Source organism: Callorhinchus milii, unplaced genomic scaffold (genome assembly GCF_018977255.1).
Source record: "Callorhinchus milii isolate IMCB2004 unplaced genomic scaffold, IMCB_Cmil_1.0 Scaffold5, whole genome shotgun sequence".
In the NCBI taxonomy this organism is placed as follows: domain Eukaryota; kingdom Metazoa; phylum Chordata; class Chondrichthyes; order Chimaeriformes; family Callorhinchidae; genus Callorhinchus; species Callorhinchus milii.
The window spans coordinates 47,434,056-47,449,768 of record NW_024704746.1 but is presented as its reverse complement, the minus strand read 5'-3'; the positions used below and the strand labels follow the sequence as shown (position 1 = coordinate 47,449,768).

At 37.8% G+C, this 15,713-nt stretch overlaps 1 protein-coding gene across 4 annotated transcripts in view; it reads left to right on the top strand.

Annotated features, from left to right (window-relative positions):
* erc1b (ELKS/RAB6-interacting/CAST family member 1b) overlaps positions 1–15,713 on the top strand; it is a 432,645-nt gene that overhangs the window by 239,700 nt on the left and 177,232 nt on the right. The window lies entirely within an intron of this gene.

Here is a 15,713-nt window from a genome sequence, read left to right as displayed (position 1 = left end):
GTACACTTGCTAAATGTTCTGTGTTGTACAACCAGACAATTTGTTCAAAAAGCAATAAGATTAAGTTATTATTTCTGGCATCTCTAGAGAACATGTCATTTGACTTGTGAAAAAAGGACAATAAATTGGTACTTGCCCCATTCAATCAAAACTGTACTGCTAGAAGAATTCAATCATGGAGATGGGGTGAAGGGAGAAAATTGCCCCTTACAATAACGAATGAAAGTTTGCCTATATCTTCTTTGAAATGGGTGTGCAGTACACTAATAGTATTATTTCCCTGTGAAGCTTTATGCTGTTTGACTCGCGGTTCTTAATCTTACACTGTAGACATCGCAACTGTAAATTATGTTTCTGTGGTTTATCGTACCGTCTGAAACCCTCATTGAGGTTGCTGTCTTGTGGCCACTCTCAACGGTCCCCTATTATTTAAATGATTTATTTCCATTTTATAAGAACATAAAACTGTAGGAAAAGGGAAAAGGAAAACCTATGCATCCCATCCTGCCCACTTCATCATCCAGGTCCTATTTCGAACAGCTGACACCTCTGACTTTTGCTGTGTTGGAGAGAGCCTGGGGACAGAACTCTCAGAAGGAAGATTCAGTTAGCACTTCTTAAGGTTAGAAAGTTTTGTTATTGTATACTGAAAACCAATTATAAGGCATTTAGAATCTCAGCACTTTGGAAAAGTGAGCAGTTGCTTCCCTGTAAATGTATCTTCCATGTGCTGGGAAATTATATACTACCTGCTAATATTTACTTTAACAAATAAAATTATATTTTGCTACACATTAATATGAGTAGCAAAATATTAGTTTAATTAATATGTTCTCCAGAGATGCCAGAAATAATGACTTAATGATGAGCGCAAATTTCCTGCAGCTGAACATCGACAAGACTGAAGCCTTAACTCCTTGGCTCCCATCAACATCTCTCCTGCGGCTCTGACCTCCTCAACCTCCCCAGCAAATCTCTTAAGACTTACTGAATCCATACGTAACCTAGGCGTTGAGTTCAATCCTCAGCTGTGCTTCCTACCACACATCCAGTCCCTGACCGGGATCACCTTCCTCCACCTCCGTCACATTGCCTGCCTCCAACCGTGCGCCTCACACCCAATGCAGCCGAAACCCTCATCCAAGCGTTCGTCACTTCCCGTCTTAAATATTCCAATGCTCTCCTTGCCATTTTCCCCAGCTGCACGATCCACAAAATCCATCTAATTCAAAACCATGCCGCCCATCCCGTTCTCTCTACTACAGTGGCCACACTTTCAGCCACTGTGCCTCGAAACTTTGGAACTCTCTGCCTCAATCCTTCTGCAGTGCCGCTCCTTCGCCTTTTTCAGATCACGCCTAAAGATCTTCGTCTTCAATGGTGCTCACGGTGACCTCCTACTTGCCCCCACGGCTCGGCATTAGGCTCCGCCATGTTAAGTGCTCCGAGATGCTACCCTGCATCAAGGGTGCTTTATAAATGCAAGCTCTTGTTGTACATATCAGGAAGTGCCCTGAATCATTATGACATGTATGCATTTTTGAATGTTTTATGAATATGAGTCATAACATTCGTTAACTTGTTAAATCAGAAGTGATAAATGTAATTATTAATACCTAAGGTTATTGGGTACAAGCGACTAAATTAAATGTAGCCGCTATATGCTGTGGTGATGCTGTTGAATGTTGGATGATTACATTTCAGAGGATTTTGAAGATCCTGACAGTAAAGCTGACTGATCAGGAAAATGTGTTAGCTTTATCAAGTAACTGAGTGAGGAAAGGAAAGTTCATTCACAGAATCAAGTGTCTGGGAACGTGTAAAATTATTCTACCGCTTTTGCTATATGTAGAAAATCTTTTTATGTCATCTTTTACAAGAATACTTAAAAAGATTTGCTGCATGTAGCAAATTGAGCAGAATAACCATCATTATTTCATTTAGTTCAATGGATAGTTTTTAAAATAATGTGACTGAATAAAAGGTGTCAGCACACTCCACGTTTAACCCAGTCAAATGGTACGCATTAGGTTTTGTAATAAATTATGGCCGGAAGCTCCAAGGCATTCTGTATAAGCTCCAACATACTCATATACATGGTAATAAATGCCTTCTGTGATTTGTTTGAGCACTAAACTTCACATTATGTCTAGAACATTTTTTGTATCCATTTATCATCAATTAATGCATGTGTCCCCCATTGTGATTACTTAATTTTCATTGTTGGGTGCAACAGTACTTTTCTGGCCTGCCTTGTTAAACAATCTTTGCTGTTGGCGGTTGCCAACAGTCATATCCTCTGAAGTTTCTTTGAACATGATTTTTCTGCAGGTGGCCTTCTGCTTACCTGAACTCCAGAATTTATCCTTCATAAGATTCCTTATGTGATTAGAGTATTTGACTTTTTTCCTTTTCCAGTTAAACTTAGTGGTTCTTGATTTCTAGTGCAGTGTGTCAGTAATCATTAGAATCACAATCACCTAAATCCATGAAAGATTAGGGCTCATTAAACCATGCCGGTGCCATGTAGTTCTGTCACATGCTTCTTATCTGTGCATTTAATTCACTCATTTAACACTTAAATTCCCAAAGACTGGACTCTTGTGTGCTCAGTTAAAAACCTCCTCCTATTTCAAGTAAATATGAGTTGAATAATGTACTTGAAGTCATGATTGGTAGCTAGATTCTAGGCTCTTGCAAAATGCTATGGTACAGCAAGATTCCAAGCCTATAATAATTATCCAGAGGTCTCGGCCTATATGAATACTTTATTTCATGGTTCAGTACACTACAGTTATTCAACATTTTATTTGAAAAAAACTAATTTTGAGCAATAAACCACGAGGTGTTGGCATGTTGTACCACAGTGACAATTCATTACAGCTGCAGCTACCAGATTGATGCAGTTGCTGACTTTATATAGTAGTTTGGAAACACCTAAACAAATATGATGAACATCCTTTTTTGTCTTAAATCATTTATTTCTTCGCATGAACGTTTGTTTTGATGTGCAGAAGTGATGATGTTGATCTGAAACATTCCTAAAGATTCTTTTGGCCCTTGGTATGACGGGCACCCCTTCCCCCATCAGCTGCAAAATATATCTTTAAAAGGGTCAGAGTAGTGTTTCATTGGGCCAGTTGTTTTGATTGTATTTCATTTTACGCTAATAAAAATATGTCAACTGTGAATTATTTAGGTGGTGGTGTTTTCATAATGATATCTGATTCTCCACATCAATGTGCTTATTCTTTCTTAACCAGAACTATACTCTTCATTTAAGACCTCCAGTGAGCTAAGTAGGTTTTCATGGAGGAAGGGGAGGGGGCAGGGAGAGTTGTGTTACCTTCCTGGTGGTCACTGTGGCCTAATACAGAAATGTTATTTTACAGTGCAGCGAATCTCAAACTGTCCTAGCTCTTAATCTTTATTTCTATCTTACTCAGCAAGAAGGTGAGCCATTTGGAAACCATGCTAGACTCTAAAAGTCATAAACTTACAATGAGTTATTGCCAACACACAGTTTTGTGTGTTTACCTAATGTGTGAAAAATATATTTTAAAATAAATGGGGAAAAGAAAAAGACTTAATAGTAGGAAGCAAATACCAAAGTGCAGAACCTAATTGGACAAACCAGGTTAAAAAATGTAAAAAGCTCCTTACTGTAAGGTAACAAAATATTACCTTTTCAAAATCTATGCAAGTCATTTGTATTTGGCCCTCTGGGCCTGGGAGTAACTGTTGGAATGTTTATTGAGAAAACAGAAGAACATATTTCAAAGATTATTTTTCTGCCTCCTGTTAGTGAACTTTGTGCATTTTTTTTAAAAGTTTTTTTTTAAACTTTGCGAGAGGAGTATTTAATGCACCAAGTCACTTAGTGCGACAAGATATTAATATTACAGAACTGAATTTCCACTGTGGTTTGGAGATTACAAACACATGTTTCCCATCATTTAAAATTGATTTTTGTAAAGTTGTACAGCTGACCCCAGTGGTGCCATATTCCATTTCACTCCAACCTAGACTTCGGATAGCAGGCTTCTTGTATTCCATGTAATAGATCAATAAAAATAGAAGTTGTTTTAATAAATTATATATAATCTCGTATTCCGATGTAATGAGTCAATTAAAGCCAGAGCTGATATAAGAAATTATATAAAATTATGTATTCCTTGAAATGGAGCAAGGCAAAGGAAAGTAGGTCTTATAAATTATGCAAAATTATTCCAAATTTACCCACAATTTCAAGGAACTAACATCATATTATCTTTTTAAAACTACTTTTTGCAAAGAAAAGAGTTTTGAAAAGAAAAGCACATCTCTGTGCTTGCGTGCAAATGTTTGCTTTTTGCAATCAGCTGTGCCTTCACAGCCTTGGGCAGACTTTGTGTTTAGAAAGGATCCACAGTATTATCATCAATAATTATCAAGAAATAAATATATTTTCAAGAAATATATTGAGGCAATAGGCGGGGGCCAGTTAATTACATGTGTCTTCTGCCAAATACTGGAAACTAAGATTCCAAAGTAAATATTTTCCAAATATTGTTGACTTTGCAGTAATTTTGTCACGCAACAAGTAACAGATGAATGGTGCAGAAATCTCTTTTGTGAAACTGCCTGCTGTGGGATAGAACATCTCCCAACTATTCTCTTTTAACAAAAGATCTGTATTAGTAATACAAGCAAAGATTATTACCAGGTAATGGGCAAAGGTATGTTAAGATGTATGGTCATCATCTGAAAGCATAGTTTAAAAATAACATTGGCAGCTAAAGGTTTATTTTGTAAAATTCAGTGTTTGACCCCATCTATCTATCAGCTTTTTTATCTGTTGCATAGTGGGTACGCCTGGGATGGCAAAGATCATCATTGAGGAAAAGTTAAGAACATCATTGCTGATTTAATTGCTGGACATTATATGATTGTATGGCATTTTCTTTCTTCCTTGGTAGAATATAGGAAAATACTGTGTTCCCATTTATGTGATGGGTGACCGGTTGGTTTGTAACTTGTTGATTCTCCTTAATGAATGATTGAAAAAATTACCGATAGCGATCATACTGTCTGGGTCATAATAAAGTTATTTTCTGTTGAATACTTTTGAAAATGTATTGCCCCTCCATTATTCTTTCCCCCTGTTCTAAACTTAAACTGGGATGAGTTTCCAAAGCTGTCTTCATCTACCTTGCCCAAGTGGTTATTATTCATTTGTGAGCCCAGAGGGCAAATGTAGGCAGTTCTGCAAGTATGTGGGGAGAGAGACAAATCAATATTTCCCAATCTTGACTTCATCCAGTCCACATCTGATATTCAGTACACATCAATGAATAACAATTAACAATGGAAGCCAAAAAAGTAGTTTTAAGTAACTTCTGTTTCAAAATTGGTCTTAGCATTTATTTCCAAATACTCAACAACCAAAGAATTGCATTTATATAGCCTCTTGGGACATTGGGAGGACGTCCCAAGGTTCAACGATAAACATTATGATTTGTTAACAGTGGATGCTGTGAATGTTGTACATGATACGAAGACTTTAATATGTGAGGAAACTGTTCAATTACCAATTGTGTGTCTCAGTGCCTTGGGATATCCTCCCGATGTGAAAGGCGCTTTACAAATATAATTTTGTTGTTGTTGTCTCAACCTGATCGCTTTGAACTAAAAGTCAGTTGTTAAAGTTGTATCACTTCCCCCTTGATACGTGAATTGATGAGGTATTTGGGTTTAGTTTTTTAGTTTAGTTTTCTCTTAGCTTCTAATATAAAATTTTCTCTTTTAGTTTTCATAGTTACTTGTGATTCTCTGAGTTTATCAGTAAGGGCTTTGTTGTCAGTGAGGCAAAGATGTACATTGAGTTTTTCATTGTCACCAAAACACGAATAATGTATTTCGTTGATCAGAATTAAATTTAGGCATTCCAGTAATTCAAACTAACTCTGATAAGAATGTTCAAACTATTGTTGCTTTCACCAAATATTTTCTTTAATGCTGACGCTATGCATTTATTTGTTTTAAAAAAAATCTATCTCCAAACTGCTTATCTCATTTCAGCCTGAAATAAATGAAGTATGTGTATGATTTGAAAAGCAGCCTTAATTATTTTATGACTGCTGCCTTAGTGGTGAATTATTGTTTACAGATTGATCTGAAGAAAACTTTGACTTGAATTAAAAAGGGGGGGAAAAAAATCTCCTAATGGTGTCACAAGCTTGTTCCGGCAGTTTGGAAGTTTTCTCACTGTTGCACATGTCTGAACCGGGGCCAACTCAAACAAAGGGAAAAGAACAAAGTGTGGAGCTGTATCTGTGATTGGGCGTCCTCGAGATGGCCGAAACATGAAATGCGTTTTGGTTCTTTTCCCTAGATTGTTGGTGCGTTGAGTTGCCAGGTCAAGTTAAGTCAGCTTCAGTGAGACTATTAACAAAATAAACTTCAGAAAGAAACTGGACTAACTTGATTATTGAAGCAGTTTAATATCAATTTTGATAGGGGTTTCAGATGATACATTTTGCACTATGTTTATTATCCCCTTCCCCCTTTCATAGGAAAATATCTTTTTCCGTTTTTTTTAACATTTGAGAGATTTTAAAGCTAAAGCACAGACCCAGGGCTCAGGTGAACATAAATATCTGTTCCCCTGAAACGTATCACATAGAACAACAAACAGACTCAAAATCGATAAAAGCAGAAGTGGTGAAGATTGCATCCGATCTTGTAAGAGTATTTTTTTTCAGTCTTGCTTTAAACTCCTGTTTATGTTGTTGAATAAAACTCCTCTGTGTGTTATTCGATGCACAGATAGATTTCACAAAGGGGTGGTTCTATTCGTTTATTGAACAAGCTGCATTTCCAACTTTAATTCTGTACACACCGGTGGATAACAGGTTCCTTTAGCCAAATCACAAAATTTTGATCTTTACTTATGTATTTTGTTTCACTGTGTTGCAGTGGAATAATATACCCATGATATATTATAGCCTTGTAAATTATAACACCATTTATGACATCATCTGATATACCTCAAGTGTATTAAAGCCTTGTAATGTTATTTATGATGTCATCTGATCCCTTTTCTAATGCATTCCTAGTCATTGTTTTTCCTTAATATAGTATATACCTCAGGGATTTTATAGATTCAGAACATACTTTGTAATTCTATCTTCAGTCCACATTTTTTTGTTGTGAAAAATTAGTTTCTAAATTTTGACCAATAGAAAAATTTATTTTCTCCATTACTACAACTGAAGAGTTGTGTTATTGATATCTGTGTTTCTTCATGAGCTAGCATTTACACTGAAGCCTATGTAGTTTTTTTTAGTGCCGAGAGCAAGAAGTGTTTGGGAAAATCTTGGTCTTTGTGGATAATGCAGGATTGTGGTATTTTGGTGGAGCAGACAGGTAGACGTAATTACTTAAGGCCTGAACCATGCAAAACACCATTCTATGAACTGACTAGGATTTGAAGATGTGTTTCCGAGGTGTGGGCAAGACAATGGTGCTAATACTCTTGTGCATTTCATGCTAAGCAGTGCAGCTCATAAAATGTCAGAATTGATTTAGCCTTCTGTTGCCGGTTGTCTAGTTGTCTAATTCCTGGGCCAAATGGATCCACAATACTCCAATGGAGAGCTGATGACAGACCAGCCAGCCTGGACCATTGACAGGACTTGGCATCAATATGGCAACTTTCGTAATGATAGTTTGTTACATGGAAAGGGAGATAGTAATAGAAAAGTATAGGTGAGAGGAATAGGAGGGTTCGGGGCTTGTATGGAGTTTAAACACCAACAGGGACTTTTTGGGCCAAATGCCTGTTTCCTGTCTCACTCTTATCTAACTATAATTGACTATGAAGACCAAGAGAGCACAGGCCAATCCAATTTTCATCTGCCATGCAAAACATGCACACATTCTCAAATCAATGGATAGTGATCCAGAGTAGGTATCCTAGCTGAAATTTTTTCTCCCATTCCAAGCCCATGGGTGTTGAGGCCAATTGCAGAGTGCCTACTGTTTTTTTGTTTTTGTTTTCATTTACTGTTGCCCAGGCCAGCTATCTGAGTGCAGATCAGAGATTCTGAAACACAGCCAGATTACACTGGGTATTTACTTTGTGAGCCATCAGAGGAACTGTTGTGCAAATAATCTTCTGGTAACTGGGAGCAGCATGTGTTCTTTTACTCTCCATCTGTCTTTCTCTCTATTGTGGAGAAGCATCTCACCTTCACTCAGCACTTCCTTCTGACTGTCTAGTCATGTGGGAAATCAAAGAGATGGTGAACATATATCTATACTGAAACAAGTTCAATTGTATTTACAGAATATTTTGTAGGAATTTATCCTAGAATGCAGATATAAATGCCAACTTGAAATTATTCCAGTGTTCTAGCACTGACATCTCCTGGACCCAACCTGCCACTCTGTGAATTAGGTGATTCACAGGGGTTCTTTACAGCTGCTGTAATGATGAAGTTTGCAAATACAGTACCAGCCTGAAATTATTCAGACAATTTCCAGGGATTATCTTTCAGGAACAAAACAGTGCTTAAAACAAAACTATATTTTCATTAACTATGATCGTGTAGTATGTGTTTTGTTTTCACTACATCATAGTATGCTTGTTTTACTTTGAGCATTTCAGTATTTTAGAGAATAATTTGCGGTGAATAATAGTCATTTTCCATATCAAATACTATACTTCCTCCTTTATTAATCAATTATTTTTGAAGTTACCAAGATAACAGTTACTATGTGTGAATTTGTCCTGGCAAACATCCAGACATGACTATACACAGCTGATAATGCCTGTTGATATTAGCCTGTGTGGTCCACTGCAATAAAACTATCATTCAGTGCTTCATGAAGCTGGTTTGTAGCTGCTGGGCCCTGGGCTTCATGCTGAGTGTCTGTGCAATGCTCTGCAGGCTGGCTTTCACATTTTCGAAAAATGCAGACTCCCAAAAATGATTTTGAATGTTATTTCATGCTGATTTCTAGAAACTGAGCTCCAGATGTACATACAAGTTTCACTGCAATTGACCCCAGTGAATATGAGAAACAGGTCTTCAGTACCCACTGGGACTATGTCCTGCAGGGCAAATAAGGGGATCGTTAGGATGTGCAGAAGCATCTCACTTATTTCTTGTGCGGTGCAATCCAGCATAAAAAGAGAACATGTCGGCAAGCACCATTGATAAATAGAATTGCCAAGAATACTTCGTTTCTTAGTGGCTATGTTTCTAGCAATGCATCGTCAAATTGACCATCGTTGATCTTTAATTTTGAGGGACTGCACGCAATTTCAGAGATCGGCGGTGACAAATAACAACTATTTCACTTTGTGTTTTCCTCATTTATTTTGCCTCTGATTTTAATTTCTCCCATTCCTTTGACTGAAGTCACTGACTTGCACTAAGATATGGTTCGTGAGAAGCAAGAGCTCTTCAATACACAGCCCAAGTTGCTATTTTCATGAACGAGTCTGAATAATGTGTGTTGACAAGATATTTGACCATGAAAATATCACACAAATTCAGATCTTATTTACTTCATCTCTAAACACTTGCATTTCTAACAGGTCGTTGTACACTGATCCCCAAAACAAACCCTTGCTGATTTTTTTCCTTAACTATTTCAAGGCTCTGTGGCCAGTTGTAGTTAGTTTCTAAATTTGTATACGCACAAACTGTGTTTGTGTATACTGTATTTGCTGTGTATATATATATTACAGTAAAATTGCGAAATCAGGGATTCCGCAAAATCCCTGAAATTTTCTGTAAAATTGTGAAAACTTGAAATCACTGAAATTAGGAATCAGGGATTTTATGAAAAAGTGATCCCAGCAGTGGTCAGGGGCAGAGCGGATCTGAGGAACTTCTTTGGTGTTATCATTGATAGAGATTTAAACACTCACCAATACAAAATAGCAGTTAAGGCCAACATCCTGAGGGCTCACTATTCCAGGAACCACAATGATTGTTAACAGAGACCTGCGTCAACCAGAAGTCAGTGTTACTTTGTGAAGCTGTTTGTTTGTCTGTTTGTGTGGACCAGGCGTTACAAAGTGTATTTACAGTCAGAAGAAATGTCAGACCAACCATTATAAACGCTTCAAAGCAAAGCTAAAATGCAACTCTCGGTATCATGGAAGCTTCACTTGTGCTAATAAATGAACATTTGACTCATCAATGAATTAAGTTTATGGTGAATAAGATATAAATTTTCATAATGTATTATTTGTTTGTGGATGATGCTAACATGTGTCAAGGCAAGGTTTTCAATATGATGAAATAGTCATTTTTTTCACAAAATCCCTGACTCCTAATTTCAATAATTTCAGTGATTTCATGGTTTCACAACTTTACTGAAAATTTCATGGATTTTGCAAAATCCCTGATTTCACAACTTTACCAGAACATATATATGGTATATTAGCAAATACACACAAACACATGTATCCCATTGCACAATTCCTTATCGTCAAAAAAGGTATGCAGGCCAATGCTAAGTCTCAATATGTAATGCTAAGTCAATATTTAACTTAAATTTCAAAATATAAAGTTTTAAATTGTTTGAGCATGCACCTTTTAACAAATTCACCATTTGAAAATGGTTTCTTAGCACATGCAACCTCTTTGCTAACAATAAGATGTTTTGGCAAGTTATTTTAAATATAATGCAAAGTAAAAGAAATGCAGTTTTAACATGACGTTGCCTTGGTATGGTCTCAATGATAGTTGTGTGCCATTACATGTGTACGTGAGCAGATGCATTCTGTGTAACACCTAATTGGCAATTTTTACTAATTCTGTGAGCTGTGATTGGCTTTATGTCTGTCATGCATTGCAGAATGCACAGTTTGAATATACTCCTTATCCTAAAAAGAGGAGGGTCGCTTTAAAAGAAAATTCCAGTATAGCATATCAATGTGATTTTAAAAACTAATGAGCCGGCTGCCAATTATCATCTTACGGGCCGCAAGCAGCCCACAGACTGTTTATTTGACATTCCTGGTCTAGGCTGGCACTCGAATGCAGTGTTGGGGGGAGTGCTGCAATGTTGGAGATGGGTCCTTCAGATGAGATGTTAAATTGAGGTCTCATCTGCCTGTTCAGGTGGATATTCCCTTGGCGCAAAAAGAAAAGTGAGTTTCTCTAAGTGTCCTGGTGAACAATCACCCAGATAAAATTGATTCATTTACTTCATGGATCTTTGCGCGACATTTCCTGCACCAAATTTAGTTTTTGCCACCTTTGACATTGGTTTGCGCAAATTGGCTGCCGCATTTGCAACATTTAACAGTAAAATTCTGTTATGTACTTTGAGACATCTTGCAATGTGGTAAGGCAAGGTGTCAAGATACCAAATGCAAGAATTATTATTGTTATTCACTCAGTAATGATACTTTTATGCAAGATTTTTGAGGAATAATGGAAGCAGTGTTTAATAATGCAATGGTTTTATATATTTGGAAATAAACATATCAGAAACACTGAAAATCTATACACATGGTGCGTGCTGCCAGTGTTTTGAAGAAACCTGGTACAGAACTGACAAAACTTTGTTGAAAAAACTGTCAGAAATCGGGGCCAGTTTTGGAAAGGTCAAAACTTGCTTTCCTTGGTTATATCTGTTCTGCAGCTTGTGTGAAGTGTGATCGAAACAGGAAGCTAATTCTTTTAGCAGTGGAGGCTTGAACTCCTTGGGGCCTACCTCAGATCAATCACATTGGGAATCACACATTTGGGGTCACTGGACTTTCACCATCTCTTGGTACTCAACTGATCTCAGATTGTGTGGGAGTATCACTTGTTCATAGTCTTACTGAGGCAGAATTCAGTCATATAAACAAGAACGTCATTATATTGAGACTGAGGAACTTGTAAATTGTGAAGAAGAGCTTGGACTGAAAAAATGTTTTTGAATTGTGTTCTCCAAATTCTTTCTTGCCAATTTCCTGCACGAAATTTAGTTTTTGCCACCTTTTCACTTTCTATTTGGGATCCATGAAAAGGTTTGGTTTGTGAATTACATAATGAATCATTTTATTGGTTGTTCATTACAGAATGAAAAGGAGCCGAAATTCCCTCTGTAGATATGTATGTACAAGTACCTCATTGCAAATTGTACTAACAACCAATGAAAAGGATTCATTATGTAATTAACAAACCAATCCTGACTGAAAGAATATTTGTTTGCATGGCCAAATTTTCACAAACACAAATAACAAGTTCTAATTTTTTTTTCAGTTAACCAAGGGAACCAGTCAAGTATAACGTGTGTAAGAGGATGAATTTCTGGTTTCATCTAGTTTCTGGCCGATAATGTTCATCATGTTGGGAGATGAGGCCCCTACAACCAGCAGCCTCGCATTTGGTAAAGCGCCTTTCACTTTGGGAAGACAGCCAAAAGCGCTTCACAGAATTTACTGTGGATTGACTGTGTATTTGTGGGTGAATGCAGCAGCCAATTTGTGTACAGTATTGTCCAACAAACAGCCATGAAGTGAATGACCAATTTTATTTGGGGGATTTTTGGCTAGGACATCAGGCGTAACTTCTTTCTTTTTCGAATAGTACCATGAGATCTTTAGCATCCTTAGCATCTGAACAGGCAGCCTCGACCTTTGTTTAACTGATCCAAAGGACAGTATCTCCTCAACAATGGGTTTAAACCCACAGCCTTCTGATTCAAAGGTGAGAGTGCTCCCACTGAGCCAGACTGATGCACATGATCGGTAAATATTCTCACCCTAACTCAGAAGGTGCATCACAGAGCATGAGTGGAGAACAACAAGAAGAAGATTACATTTGTATAGCGCTTTTCACATCGGGAGGTCGTCCCAAGGTGCTGGACAGTGTACAGCATTTCAGACCCGAGCTGGGGTCGGGGGGAGAAGGGAGGGGAGGGGGGGTGGCCAATGCCATGGTCGAAGAAGCAAAGTACTAGCTGAGTGACTCCAATCCAAATCATAGAAGCAGATAGATGATAAGGCAATTAAGTCTAACCAAACTTTCTCAAAGCAGCTATCTAAATTCTTTCTGTCCATATGGATGTGTTCCAGGGTTATCTTATTTGGTAAATATTATGTTCTTTGTGATGAGGGATGACTGTGTGGGGAATGAAATATTTTTGTGTCCAGTATCAACATTGAGCATTGCCAAGTCAGATATAGCCCAGATTATGTGTAGCTTGCATCTCTCATCTGCCAGAACGGGAGAGCCATTTTTACCAGCCACCCTGAACATTTGACTTTATGTTCTGGTACTTTTTCTGCTCATTACAATGGTATCAAAATTTAGCATCTGCTATCACCTTGTCAATGAAGGTTATTCTGCAGAAAACAACTTTCAATGGAAAAGAATGACTAAGATGCAATTGGAAAGTAATGGGGTTGCGCTACCTGATTTCTCCCTCATATCCTTGAGGCAGAGATTCATTCTTTGTTCTTCAGGCTTTTTTCTAGCACAATAGCAGCAGGAGAAGCAGTGTGAACAGTTGTAGACTGGATGTTGTGGAGAGTCAAATTCTGTATAGACCAGCACTTTGGGATGTCCTCCCGACATGAAAGGCACTCCATAAATGTAATTTTTGTTGTTGTTGTTATGGAATGCAGCAAACAACAATAACAAAAAATTGTATTGTAGCTTTCATGCAGGATTCATCCTATAGAGAAATCAAGTCTCTGGAAGTGACAAAAGTGTGAATGACGTTTTTGCCTGTGTTGGAAATGAGGTAGGAACGAAGCCTAGTGATATTTGGAGGCGGAGGAAAGCGAACCTGGTTGAAGAATGAAATGAAAGGAGAAGAAAGGCCAGGGTCGAACAAATTGCTGAGAAAATAGTAGGTCTAAATGGCAAACCGCGTGCAATTGGAAAGTAATGGGGTTGCAATACCTGATTTCTCCCTCATATCCTACTAAGCATGTAATTAAATTGCTTCTCTTAGTCTTGCGTCTGAGCAACGGAATAAGGGGGAATCGTCCTGCTCTCAAAAGAAGAATTCAGTGTCTCTTGGAATCCCCTATGATGTCAATGATCATGCGTAGTTAAGCAGTTTGTCCACGTCCTTATGCCTTGGCTTACCAGACTCTGGTTATCCAGAATTTGGACCTCACCGATGGGCTCGAAATGAAAAACAAATTCAAAATTTCTGCAGGCTTCATTACGACAAAAATGCCAACTTTTGGATTGTTGCCTACATCAGTTCCTGCTTTGTACATGGACAGCAAACAGGAAGTGAAGTTGGTGGTGACCTGATGAATCTGAAGGCTGCCATTTTTTCGTGGTAGAACCTGCCATCACATGGAGAGAGTCAGCTGGTTGCACAGATGCACAGTCAAACCTGTAATTGTGCCTTAATTTAGGGAGGGGCATTCCAAAAACCACAATATAACAGGGCTCCACTGTATATGAGTTGCAAAAGGGAGTGATCAGTATAGCACCATTCAACATACAGCAAAACCCAGTTGAATTAAACATATTGCAGAAGAATGTAAAGTCTGTAAAGATGTGCTAAGGTCTGCATATCTTTTAACCTTTATTCTAAAGTGACCACAGCTGGAGGCAGAGTACGATTGAGAAATTAGAGTGCTTTGGGAGTAGAATAGTGTAGGCAGTGACTGACTCTGGACAATACATCCACTACATCTATCAGTGCAACCTGTACTTCATTCTTAATCTTGTCTAAAAATGAGGCAGTCAACTGAAGAAATTTAATAACTCTGAGGATACCTGCCTATCAATTAAAGTGTTTTATTTTGTCTCTGCATTTCCTGTCTATCTTGAAGAGGTAGTCTAGATAGGGGAAGGCCAATTTACAATACATTAGAGCAGCTGCAGACTTGTGAAGAAGGGAGTGTTTTACTTGCAAACAGATGAAGAAGTGCTCATTATTTTCTGTTTCATAATTACATTGGAGAGCCAGCAAGCCAAAATAAATCCAGCTGCATCACTTGAAATCTGTCAATATAGAGAAGGAGTTCCCCCTTACAAGCCAAAGTGGGAAGGCTTTTCACACTATCAGCAGAACACTGGGGCCCCTGTGATCTGAAAAGGGTAATCGACTATTTTTGTGCACATACTTTCACTCTCGGTACTTTTGCATGGCAAAAAACAGCCCATTCAATACACAGTGTGGTGCATTTACCCATACTGAATCAATTGTTGAGGTAACAATTAAGGTGGTACCCAAGAGCTACATTTTCATACTTTGCTTTAAAAAAGCTTTGTATCTATTTTCACCAGTATATTAATACACATTTTGCATATTTATATCTCATATTAGAAGTTGCAGTCTCTCAGCATAAGAGCAAAATTTCGACCCAAATGTGTTTTGACTTAGAGTGGAACACAAGTTGCTCAACATTGAAAAGGGTTGCAATTTTAGAATGAAACAGAACAGAAGGCCATTCAGCCCTTTGAGCCTGTTTCCCAGTGTATTAGATCATGACATATCTTTTAATTCCAATGCCCATATGGCTTTTCCATTTTCTAAAAAAAATCACAAATGCACACTGGGGGAATAATAGTTTAACTAGCTTCACCATTTGATGCATTTATGTTGAACATGTATTGAGAAGGTTCAAGGCTCATTCCCTCATCTATACTCTGTCATTTTTCTGTTGAGATATTAAGCCGAGGTCTTGTCTCACTGCTCGGTAGTTCTTAAATCAGTTGTGGCTAACCCATGGCCCAGAAGTGGCC